This window comes from Rosa chinensis, chromosome 6 (assembly GCF_002994745.2).
Source record: "Rosa chinensis cultivar Old Blush chromosome 6, RchiOBHm-V2, whole genome shotgun sequence".
NCBI lineage: Eukaryota > Viridiplantae > Streptophyta > Magnoliopsida > Rosales > Rosaceae > Rosa > Rosa chinensis.
The window spans coordinates 38,035,454-38,048,479 of NC_037093.1; positions in this window are offsets into that span (position 1 = coordinate 38,035,454).

Sequence of the window (13,026 nt, forward strand, 5' to 3'; positions counted from 1 at the left end):
CAACTATGTTCACTCATTTATCAGTTAATATTAGAATTTCCTTATATGAATGAGCTGTCATTGTTATAGGAAATGGGACAGGTGTCCTAATCCTTTCTTCTTATCTATCTTGCTCCCTATATGTACTGGTTTCAGACCGTTTTGAGATCTATCGAAGAATTACCATTTCATCTTATTGCTTTCTTTCTCTTTTCTCTATTTACTAGAGTAGGCCCTTAATAATCAACCAATTGTTGCAACCTGTTCTACAGAAGGCTATAAACAGACTCAACAAATTCAAACCCGTAAGCATAAAACTGAAGGAAGAAAATTTCCAAAAAACCAAACCCAGCCGTGTCATGCCTCAAATTTAATCTGTAAATAAACACAACTGCAAGGAACAAACATCAAGGTACAGTGTTATCCGAAAGCAAAATGGAGTTCTGTTTTCAATTTAGGAATAGACAAGACTAAAGAAAGTAACAACTCAAAAAAAACAAAAAAAACAAAAAAACAAAAAACATATCAGAAAACAAGCAAAGACAACAAGAATAGTGCAAGACAGAATGCTAGAACTTTAAGCAACCAACACATTACCTGAGCAAGTAGTACTAACATCTCACTCTATTGTTACAAGGTAAAACACAGTTTAAACAAAAATCTTGACTCAACTACTACCACAAAGCAAAAGATTGAAACACTACATCAAGTAGAAAGTTCAACTTCCAGGGAAGAAAGGGAAAAACAAAAAAAAAACCTGGACTGCAATTAACCAAAACCATAGCTATTGGTGCCACCCACAATAGAACATGTAACCAATGCAACATTCTTCCACAGCAAAGTTGCAAAACATAATTAATCCCACCAACAAAGTCCCAAAGGAACTGAACAGCTCAAACATTAAAAGGAACAACTACCCAAAACAAAAGAAACTAAAAAAAATAAATAAAATTAAACTTCCTCAATCATGACAATAAGCGCTGATAGCAAACAGGTAGATCTAATTACCCACAACACTGCCCAGACTACTAGTCTCTAACTTTAACAAATAAAGGTAAACTGAACGTCTGAAACTAATAGAAAAGTTTTGACTCTATTAAAATCACAATGCAAAAAATAAATAAATAATAATAATAATAAATAATAAAATTTAAAAACAATAAAAAATGAAGTACTAAAGGAACAAAATCTTAGGATTATTGCTCTGATACCATTTGTAAAAACCTGGCCGAGAACTCAACCAAAGCATTTTTATTTGCTGAATTAAACAAAAAAAATTATATATATATATGAAATAAAGTAGGGTGAAAATTTGCGGGTAAATAAAAAGGTAAAGAAAAGTTCATAGCAGAACTCATTTATTAATTAAATCCCAAAAGGATTCCACGTGCTACTTACAAGGCAAAGTACTTTACTTTTACAAGAGTCAACCAAAAAAGAAAATCCTACTCGCTGCCCATCCAAACTCTTCTGAACCGAAAACTAAAAGAACCTACAAACAAAAAGAAATGAGGAATGATCAAAAAGCACGCTCAGTGAATGACTCAAGTGATAAGCCAATAACATTATTCTCGAACATCACAGCCAGAAGATTCAAAAAATCATAGCAATAAAGAAACACTTTTCAAGTACGTACTTTTATCAGAAAAACCATCCCACAACATAACACCAAGATATACTCAGTTTGGTAACCAAACCGCACCACTTGCAAGCACAAACAACATGATCAAACAATTTTGCCGATAGGCAACAACCCAACACTGCAAGCTCATAATTCAATTTGACATGCCACTACATACTCATGAATTTAAATATCATATAGGAATGCCACTGCAGACCAGTAAACTAAAATAATACTCGGTTTGGTAACCAAACCGCACCACTTGGAAGCACAATCAACATGATCAAACAATTTTGCCGATAGGCAACAACCTGCCACTGCAAGCTCATAAATTTAATTTGGCATGCCACTACATACTCATGAATTTAAATATGGGTCATTTACCCATAGCACAGATTCTGCATAAAACATTCTCACTTACCCCACCAACTAATTAAGATTCCCACTAACCCATTTAATAGTAAAATGTCAATTTTAACCTTCGAAAAATTATAAAATTACAAATCTATCTACATCAGAAAACGTTTTCCTTCCTTTCTCTCTCCTCCCCTCGCAGATCAATTTTCCGGCGAGACATGAGATGATCGAACTCTGCCAACCGGCGGCGGAGGCGTGGCCGGAGATGGAGGAGAGCATCGGCAACGGAAGGGAGATGAAGGAAGAGATCGTGTGACAGGACCCGACCCAGGAAACGCCCCACTTACCTGGATACGAGCCTGCGGGACCCACTTTAAGCGAAATCCTACAGAAAATTCGGCAGAACCTCCCCTAAAAATGGGCTACCCAAATTTCACAAACCTGGACATGATTTCAACTATATCTTCTACTCAACCTACAATATCGAATTTTACAATCCAAGTACATATATTACATCCGGAAAGTTCAAATCCCTACATAATCCTCCGTAAGCAACAACAAACCAAACCACAACATCCATCAAACTTAAAAGAAAAGGTTTATCAGAGCAATACTAAACTAAGCCGATATCATACAAGGTAGGTTAAGTAATAACCTACGGACAAAAACGGAAGCGCTGATTTCCAAAGTCCTTGAGCTTGGACGCAATCTCTGCTAATCTGAAATCTGGGCATTTGAAAACGAAGGGCCCAGGGGAAAACATATAAAATCCATTAGAGTGAGTGGACAAAACTGAAATGAGAGTCAAAACAATTTATGGTATGCTTCCCCATTTCTCTTTTTAACAAAACCATCTTGCAGCGAGACTTCATGAAAATTTCCAACTCAATCTTTTTCCAAGAAACTCATTTGATGACTAGGAAGGACTGCTTCCTAGGCATCTCATGCCATCGGGGAGGGACTGCCATCCGATGACGCATCGGAAGGGACGGCCAACCGGAGTAGGAGGCGGTGATTAGTTGGGACTGCCAACTAGCCACATGTAGTAGACGGGACTGCCGACTAACTACCTCAAGTCATCTGGAAGGGACTGCCAACCAGATGACGCATCGGATGGGACTGCCAACCGAGCTGTAGTCTGGAAGGGACTGCCAACCAGACTATTACCTAGAAGGGTCTGCCAACTAGGTAAGATACGCATGCGCCAAACTGGCCTCCTTGTCAACTGTTTCCTTTTTAATCCTTTTCTTTCCATAAAATCACATTTCAAAACTTAATACCATGCTGCATGCATTATTTAAATAAAAATAAAGGTCCACTCACTAGTGAATCCCGCAGCTAACCCTGCTGCCTGCCTGTGTCCTCCTCGCTCGAGGGCTCAGTACGTCCTGTCACAATTGCATGGATATAATTAACCATAATAAGGAAATACCCTCAAAAACAACTCATTTCCCTCGGAATAAGCATCCATTATTCACAAATTGTTATAAAACTCCCACACTTATTTGGGATTAATTCTATAATTCCTTAAAATCTCAATGCCCTCTAACTCAAATTACTCAACCGATTTTTTTTTTTTTTAATTTGATTCTCAATCGATCAAGGACTTCACTTAATTTAAATCTTCACAAGAACCTTTCAACAACTAAATCAATTTAATCTCACCTCCTTCATCACAAATTACCACCAATCGATAATATAAATCCTTCCAAAAATTCCACAATCATTCTTAATTTTTCCCTTTTTCTATCCAACTCCACCTTCTCAATTTCACTCTACTACCTAACAAATAATTCACAATAGTCCTTTAACAAGAGAATTCACCCAACACTGCCAACATGACAATCCAACAACCATATTCAACAATCCAAATCCAACAAAACCTCAATATCCAACAATTTCAAATTTAACACAAAATTCAAAGATTAAAAAAAATCGATACCAAACAACCTATCTATTCCAAAATCAACACCACAACACACCCACCCAATTCTAAACCTGCAACAGTCAACAATTTCCAACAAAACAACCCTCACAAACAGTTAATAGCTTAAAACAACTGAACAATCTTCAACCCTGCAACAAATAGCTGAAACTAGGCAGAAAGGGTCGAAAATTCAACCCAAATCGGAAATTAAAATCCGACCGCCACTGTTCATCAACCCTAACACCTCCTCCGGCCAAATCAAGCTACAATGAGGTAGATAAAGTGTTCCATCCTTCCCAGCGACCCAAAAGCACAAGGATTTCCGGCCGGAGGTAGCCGAAAATCGAAAACCCAGCCGGAGGTTCTCAAACCCGATCGGCTTACTTCCCCTTAAATCATTCAAATCGAAGCTACCCAGCTAAAGTCGCGTACCTGAGAAGAAAGAGAATGAAGAGACGAAGCTACGGTGGCCGGAGGTGAGTCCAATGACGTCCGGTGGTGGAGAATCAGCCGGAATTGGTTCCGGGTGCGCAGAGACGGAAAGAAGAGAAAAACAGGGGGGGTTGATATCGGGTTCTCCCGATTCACTCTCTCTCTCTCTCCTTTTAATTATCCTCTTTCCTCTTTTAAAAAAAACAAAACTAATAAATTTAAAAGGAAAGAAAAGAAAATACCTTAAACACTTTAATCACAACTTCCCTGTAAAAACTCCAATCGAAACAAACTTCGTATCTACGAACCCGATTTTTTTTTTTTATTTCTACGACAATCTCAAAGAAATTTCCTAATTTTCCGGACTAGAGAAAAAGTCACTCCTCGGTCAACCACGGTAAAAAGTAACTAGTAGGTACGGGGCATAACATCGTGGCCGTGTGGGAAGAGACATGGGTGCCCAGATCAATTCTCTCTCTCACAGACGGACCGGAGGCGCCGATTCGGAGGTGGTGCAGCCTAGCCGCTCGAGTCTCAGCCACTACTTGCAGACAAGAGAGCAGGAGTCGTGGCTGGGCTTGGAGTCGAGTCGCCGGGATCTCACCGGTGAAATTTTCGGCATTCCTTCCTCGAAACGCCTCTCTCTCTCTCTCTCTCTCTCTCTCTCGAAGCCCGTTCCCGGAAAATCTCGATCTGCTTTTCTTCTGCCTCCGCTTTTCTTCCTCGAATCGTCCATGAATTGCTGTAGAGAGAATCGGAGGCCCTAAGTTTCTAAACTTCCGGCGATGTTTCTGCAATCAGACCGCGTCATCCTTCAAGTAGAACTTCTTCTTCTTCTTCTTAGTTTTGCTATCCTCCTCTTTCACTAGACTAGTATCTTCAGTTTCATTACCAGCATCTTCAACCTTAGTTTCATCAGATTTAAATAACTCGACCTCTTTGTTTTTCAAGATAGGGTCTCGATTTTTTACCTTGCTTATAGCATCGACGAATTCCAAGTCTTTCTAAACTTCCGGCGGTGTTCCATGACTTTGGTCTTCAGGACGGTTGTTGAGGGACGGCTTGAAGTTCGCGAGCTCCTTGAGGTTTGTGCCTGGGAGGGTTTCTCAAAATGTGTTATTCGGAGTAACAAGATACAAAATGTGTTATGTCAAGGGCAATACAGGTCTATTGGGAGGCAATAGACGTTTTGAATTAATGTAATCTCCTCTTTTTTTTCTTTAATCAAAGTTATATTTGTGTAATTTTAGAAAAATTAGTTCTCATTTCGGTAATCGAAACGTCTATTGGGGGGCAATAGACGTCTATTGAGAGGCAATAAACGTTTTAAAATTGATATAATTTATTCGTTTTTTTCTTTAATCAAAGTTTTATCTGTCTAATTTTAGGAAGATTAGTTCCTATTCCGGCTATCGAAAGTTCTATTGGGAGGCAATATACGTCTATTGGGGGCAAAAAAAAAAATTTCGGTGAGATTTTCAACAAATTCTGGTGACCGGAATCCGGCGAAAGTTGGCCGGAATCCGGCGGCCGGTGACCGTGCTCCAGCGAATTCTCCCATGGTTTCTCTCTCATCCATTCTCTCTCTCTCTCTCTCTAAGTAACAAAAGGGTGAGGGGTAAAATTGTGTTAAAAAAAATTATAAAAAAAAAAAAAAAATCTTAATGGGGTATTATGGAAGACTCCCTTAGAGTGTATTGGGTAAAAGGGAATTAAAAAAACTTAATGGGGTTAGTGGGGAAAAAATCCCTAGAAATGGGGTAGATGGACAAAAACCCTTTAAATATCATATAGGAATGCCACTGCAAACCTGTTAGCTAAAGTGGGCTACCACAACCCCGGAGTCACCACAACCCAAATGACTGTGCCATATTTTATGGTCACGTCATAATAGCAATGTGCACATTGTCAGTACCACTCTCTTACTGGCTAGAGGATTCTAAAATAATATATAGTTTTCATGCTCCCACTGCACAAATCCGGAAATTAAAAATAGACATCATTTCACTACAAACACATTGAAAACAAATTACGAATGTGACTCAAATGATGAACACTAGCATAGTAAACAAATCTGAAACATAAGTACTTTTACGTAAACTCACAAGTCCAAGGGCATAAGGAACGGAATTCTAACACATGAAGGTTTTCACAAATGAATCTCAATATCAAAAGACAGAAATCATACAATCTCTTTATCCACTTACTAAGAATCATAGGTATCACAACTACCTCAGAAAACCTAATAACAAAGACCAAAAACACTACCAAAGCATGCTTATAACAATCATATTCTTAAAACCAAATCCAGAACAGTGTATTAAAATACCAAGGATATAACAAAATGTGAGACTTATAAAATTACATTTGAAAGACATCATAAAACCAACTACCCCAAACTGAACATCATTAAATTCATATGATATAAAGAACCCAATACCAGACTCCCAATTTCCAAAGTGATAACAGTGGGGAAATTGACATAATGAAAAGAAAATATCAAAGCAGAGAAGTCATTTATATCAATCCTAAGCAGAACCAAAACAGGAACAACCAAGAAACATCCGATCCATAAAGCTCTATACTTCTTTTTTTTAAGGAAGCTCTATACTTCTGGAGACATGAAAATTTCAGAAACAGTACCCTGCGCCAAAACCCCCAAAAATCCTCATTCCAAACACACTTTGCCTCCCAAAATTTGTTTGATGACATATCAGTAACATGAAGGTGCTAAAAATCTCCATAATGCTTACAATTATATCGGATGGCCAAAGACAATCACAATCAACAAGAGGCCAGGAATCCATGCTCTTCAAAGACAATTTGAGAGATTTCCAAGTATAATTTTCTTTCATGATTTCCAGCTATTTTGTGTCTACCAACTTGATGGAGGATTTGTCCACTACAAAACAAAAACCAGAGGCAGATTAGTTTCAAACAAAAACAGGCGCAAAATTATTTCAAAACTTTGGAGAAGTTCAAAAATGATAGGACTTAGAACTATTTTATACACATTGAATTGAAAAGCATTATAGTAAAAACATTAAACCTCTTCTGAATATATTGAGAATCAAATTATATGATATGCAAGAATGATGACAAGCTACAACAGCAGAAGTTGGTGTGCAAGACTATAAAAGAGAACTATGAACATAACGTTTGACTTTAGTATCAAATAAATTTATGTTTACTCAAACTTTTTATAACTTGTGCTTTTGAACAGATTATAAACATGATTTGATTGCTCTCAAGTTGTGATACATGCAGATGAAAAATACATTGCGTTTAAGAAGAGAAGAAACGTGGATAATTTTATTTTGTGACCAACAAAAACAAAATCTCACTTGAAGAAGAAGAAGAAGAAGAAAAACCAATGTTCTTTCAGAATATATCCCAAATGGTTCACTCAAGCTTTATGATTTACCGTGTGAATCAACGGCAAAACAATTTTTCCATGTTACAGAAGTGAGAAAATACACATAACAACATCAAGAAAATTAAATAATTCACCAGCAAGCAAGTGAAGACCTGAACGTTTGTTAATGATAAATACAGCTTAGTTCAATGAAAGAAAGTTCAGTACTTAAATGTTTCGTACATATACCAGCTAGCTGACAGTTCCTCCTCCACAGCTAACTGTCAGGAATAATGCTTTTTTCTTTTTCTTGTCTGAGATAGATACAAGTATTCAGAGAAGTGGGAGATCGGGATTTTTCCTTTAAAAAGCAGACTCTGAAGTGCTTATAAATAATATCAGAGCTAAAAGCAAGAGTCTCTTCCGGTAGCTCAGGGCTTTGGTGAAAGAATTCTTCACAACTAACTGTTTCATGTCCCAACTGACCAACGATGTTCTGAGATTGATGTGAGCAATCTGACCAGACTTGCAACTGTTTTATTGGTATTATGGTACATAACACAATGAATTATGAAATTTGGAGGAGAAATGAAAAGTCGAAAGAGATCATTGTATTTCTCAATTCTCGGGGGGTGGACCATTTCTGAGTGTCATGCCTGTTCAGGATTCTTTCCTTCATACAAATTTGACTGCACCAATAATCTGAATGAATAAGAAAAGCGAAACTTCCGCACCAATTTCACAGGGAAAAGCAAGAAGCTTTATTGGGGATATGAGGCCTTCAATAAATAAAATCTGCTATCCATCCGCTGCTATTTGGAGTGTGGTTATGGAATGACCAACTCACCAGCAATCTGAAACACATAAATAAGCAAAGCTAAAACAGAGCAAAACTGCAGCGGCAGCCAACTAAATTCTACGAGTAAATATAGATAGTCCCTCCAACCTAGTGGGTCTTTACCTTTCATCTAAAATAAAACCAAAATTGGATTATAAGTACTGGGAGTGGGAGAATGGATGTTACCTAACAAAGCAGCAAACTTCAAATCAGAGCTGAACTGTTGTTCAATAATTTCAAAGGCACAAGCAACAGCCTTTATTTGAAGATCTGGGGCCTCCTTTTATTAAGCATCAAACAGAACAAGGACCAGGCCGATCCCTACTCTGATAAAAAACAAATTGTTCAAGTAAATCCTAAATACATGTCTAACCCAAACTCTAGGTTACTTGACTTAGTTATATTAGGGTTTTGAATTAGAGATATTCTCAGAGATATTCTCGGAGATATTTATAGATATCTGATTAATTGTACGATTATCTTTCCTTGTACAACTCTGATTCTATGTCTTGTAATCTTCTATATAAAGAAGCCCCTATTATCAATTAAAGCACGACTCAATTCTCTACCAATTTCAGTTTTCCTTGATCACGTTATCAGCATAAAGACCTAACCCTGAAACCCTAAATTCGTAGCCTTCATATCCCAGAAACCTCCGCCGCCCACCTTGAAGCTCTCAACTCCAAAAGTCCAAAACCACGATTATGTCTCAGTTTGGAACTTGAGCATCGTGTTGATAGATGCTTAGGCATTTTGACAAGGTCAAACCTTCAAGCACCCCCATGGTCGTCCGTAGTCTTGATCCTGAAAATGATCCTCTTCGTCTGAAGGATGATGACGAAGATATGCTAGAGGCAGAAGTGCCTTACTTGAATACAATAAGCGCATTATTGTACATAGCTCAATGCACAAGACCGGACATCTCATATGTTGTGAACTTGTTAACTAGATATAGCTTTATGCCAACGAGGCGCCATTGGATTAGTGTAAAAGAGATCTTTCGGTACTTGAGATGTACGATTGATATGGGCTTGTTCTATTCCTACAGAGAGATGATGGATTCGGACCCTTCACACACCAGGAACGCCGCCAACACTGGCATGCGTCCTCTATCCCCGTCCCAAAACGACATCTGTTTTGGAAGGTTTTGCTGATATTGGGTATCTCTCTAACCCACACAAAGGTCATTCCCAAACTGGTTAAGTGATCCCCATGGGTAAAGACCGTGATATCTTGGAGGTCTACAGAACAGACCCAAGTCGCTATATCTTCGAACCATGCAGAGATTATTGCTCTTCACGAAGTAGTTCGTGAATGTTTATGGATTGGATCCAAATTACGCATGTTCGAACAATTGTGGTTTGAAGTGTACCACAGATGAGCCTACGAGCGTATAGGATAATGCTGCTTGTTTTGAACAAATAAAGCAAGGCTACATCAAAAGCGAAAACACCAAGGATAATTAGCAACAACAGACTCTCCTTAAGATCAAATTGAACTAGGTTCAATCTGAGGACAGTGTAGCAGACTTGCTCACTAAGTTACTGCCTAAATTCCACTTTCGAGAAACTGTTGGTAGCATCGTTTGCGGAAGTTATCCGAACTCCCATGACCGTTGTCATCAGGGGGAGATGTCTACATGTATGGTCTCGAAATGTGAAGAGTGTGTTGTGCTTTTTTTCCCCTTCGACCAAGGTTATTTTTGTCCCACAAGGTTTTTGTTATTCGGCAATGTTTTTAATGAGGCAACGAGAGCAGCACCACTTTTGGGCGACACAAATAGGAGTGTTCAAGTAAATCCAGAATATGTGTCTGGTCCAAACTCTAGGTTACTTGACCTAGTTGTAATAGGGTTATGAATTAGAGATATTCATAAATATCCGATTAATTGTACGATTATCTTTCCTTGTACAACTCTGATTCTATGTCTTGTAATCCTCTATATAAAGAAGCCCCAATTATCAATGAAAGCACGACTCAATTCTCTCCCAATTTCAATTTTTCTTGAACAACAATATTTTTATTTTTTTTGGTAAATAAATGGATGTGCTATCACTTCAAGCCGAGACCTAACTTGGATAAAGTTTTCCCACAAGGTGTTAATAATAACTTTCTTTCTCAACATATAACTTTGGTGTTTTGTTTCTTAATAAAAAATATATATAAAAAAATGCGACTATTGTCATCCTACAAACATTTGAATTATAAATATATTATATTAATCAATTGAAAAATGACTAATAAGCACACTAATTTTCTAAAAATTCAAATCTAGAAGACAAACTAAATAAATAACCAATTAACTAAATACAAATGATACTTAATTTTTCATTGAATAACATTAATCTTCATCTTCTCCACTAAAATCTGCATTTTGTTCAAGGAAAACCTAATTTGTGTTTAGCCCAAACTCTAGGTTACTTGATCTAGTGGTAATAGGATTTAATTAGAAGGATCTAGAATCCTAATCAATGTAGAATTACTTTCCTTGTATGATTGAGATTCTATGCATTGTAATCCTCTATATAAAGAGACCCCTATTATCAATGAGAACACACAGCGAATTTCTCTCAATTTCTGATTCCCTAAAACACGTTATCAGCACGAAGCCCTAACCCTGGAATCCTAAATTCGTAGCTTTCAAATCCCAGAAATCACCGCCGCCCACCTTGAAGATCTCAACTCCAGCAGTCCAGAACTGGCGGCCCCACCACCAGAACCGGCCGGCAAACCACCGAACCGGCCACCGGAAGAAGCAAAAGTTCCCCTGCCCGGTTCAAAGCCTTCCTCACCACCTCCTGCAGCCATACTCGACCCCCTGCAGCATCTCCACCCCAGAAAATCGGAACCGGAAAATCCCCCACCGGAACCGGCCTAGAACCATCCGAACCGGCCACCAGAAAAGGCTGAAACCGAACCGGCAGAAAGAAAAAAAAAAAAAGAGGAAGCAGAAGCCGAGCCCAAGCCACAGCCTGAGGCCCAGCATCCGACCCATCTAACGTCATCCTTACGTCATCTGCCACGCCAGTGCCACGTTAGCATCAATCAGCTGCCACATCAGCCTCCAGTCAGCTGCCACGTCAGCATCAGTGCCACGTCAGCCAAACTGGTCAACGCCGGTCAACCACCGCCGGCAAATTTTCCGGAGGACTTCCGGCCACTTTCCTGCCGACTTCCGGCCACTTTTCTGGTGATTTTTCCGGCCAACTTCCGGCGACTTTTCCAGTCAGCTACAGTAACTTTCCGGCGACGACTTTTCCGACCATCTTTTAAGGTAAACTTTTCTAAAAGTTCCCGTTTTTGAAGTTTTATTTCAATTTCTTCTTCTTTTCTCGGGGACTTCCAACATCCCTTCTTCTACCCCCCTTTTCTTCTTTATAGGGGAGACCAAAAGCCGAACTGTGGGGGTTCGTGCTCACTCCAAGCTTGGAGCTTGTAGAGTCCTCCAAACTTAAAGTTTGTTGAGAAGAAAACGATCGACCACATACATCGTTGTTTCGATCTAATCCAAAATCCCTCTTGGAATCTGATTTTCTTGGAAGCGACTACGCTCAGAAAATCCCTAATTTCTTGGAAGCGACTACGCTCAGAAATTTAATAGTTTTTCGTGGTAGCCTTTTCGCTCCGAAACTAACCCTAATCTTGTGTTGTTTTTCAGGATGAGTAACCTGAACAAGTTGAACTTCGTTCCACTAGAAACAACTGGCACAGGATACCATAGGTGGGTCCGAGATGTGCGCCAACATCTTAAGGCTGATGGACTTCTAGGAGCCATCCAAGAGCCTGGTCAGAATGTGCTCTCCATTGAGCAAGCTACTGCTTTCGAAGCAAAACAAGCTAAAGCCATAATTCTCATGACAAGGCACATGAATGACGCGCTCCAAAATGAATACCTCAATGAGGAAGACCCAAGAAAGCTATGGGTAGAACTTGAGCAGTGATTTGGCAACGTTCGTGACTCCCTGCTTCCTGATTTAGAAGTGCGATGACATAGCCTCCGCTTTTGTGATTTCAAGTCTGTGCTTGATTATAACTCGGAAGCTCTTCGTATCAAGTCTCTGATGGAGTTTTGTGGCCAAGCCATAACTGATACGATGTTGATCGAGAAGACTCTCTCTACCTTCCCCGTCTCTGCACTGATGATTTCAAAGAATTATCGGATTGATGTAAATGCAGGACGTATCACAAGGTTTCATGAGCTCATTGGCGCCATGAACGTAGCTGAAAAGCACGACAATATTCTTGTGAAGAACTATAATGCTAGACCCGTGGGAACTAAGCCTATTCCGGAGTCTAACTATAGTCGCACCCCCAATGGAGGACTCAAGGAGCGAAACCCTAAGGATAGGGACAATTCTGGACATTCTGATCCATATGTTCCCCCTAAAGAGGAAGGAAATCGCCAAGAGAGAGAGAGGCGGAGCCTCCGACCATGGTGGTAACGCCACCAAGAGGATAGGTCGTCCAAATCGCGCCCCAATGGCGCATCGATCAAGGGAGCCTGACCATAATGATGT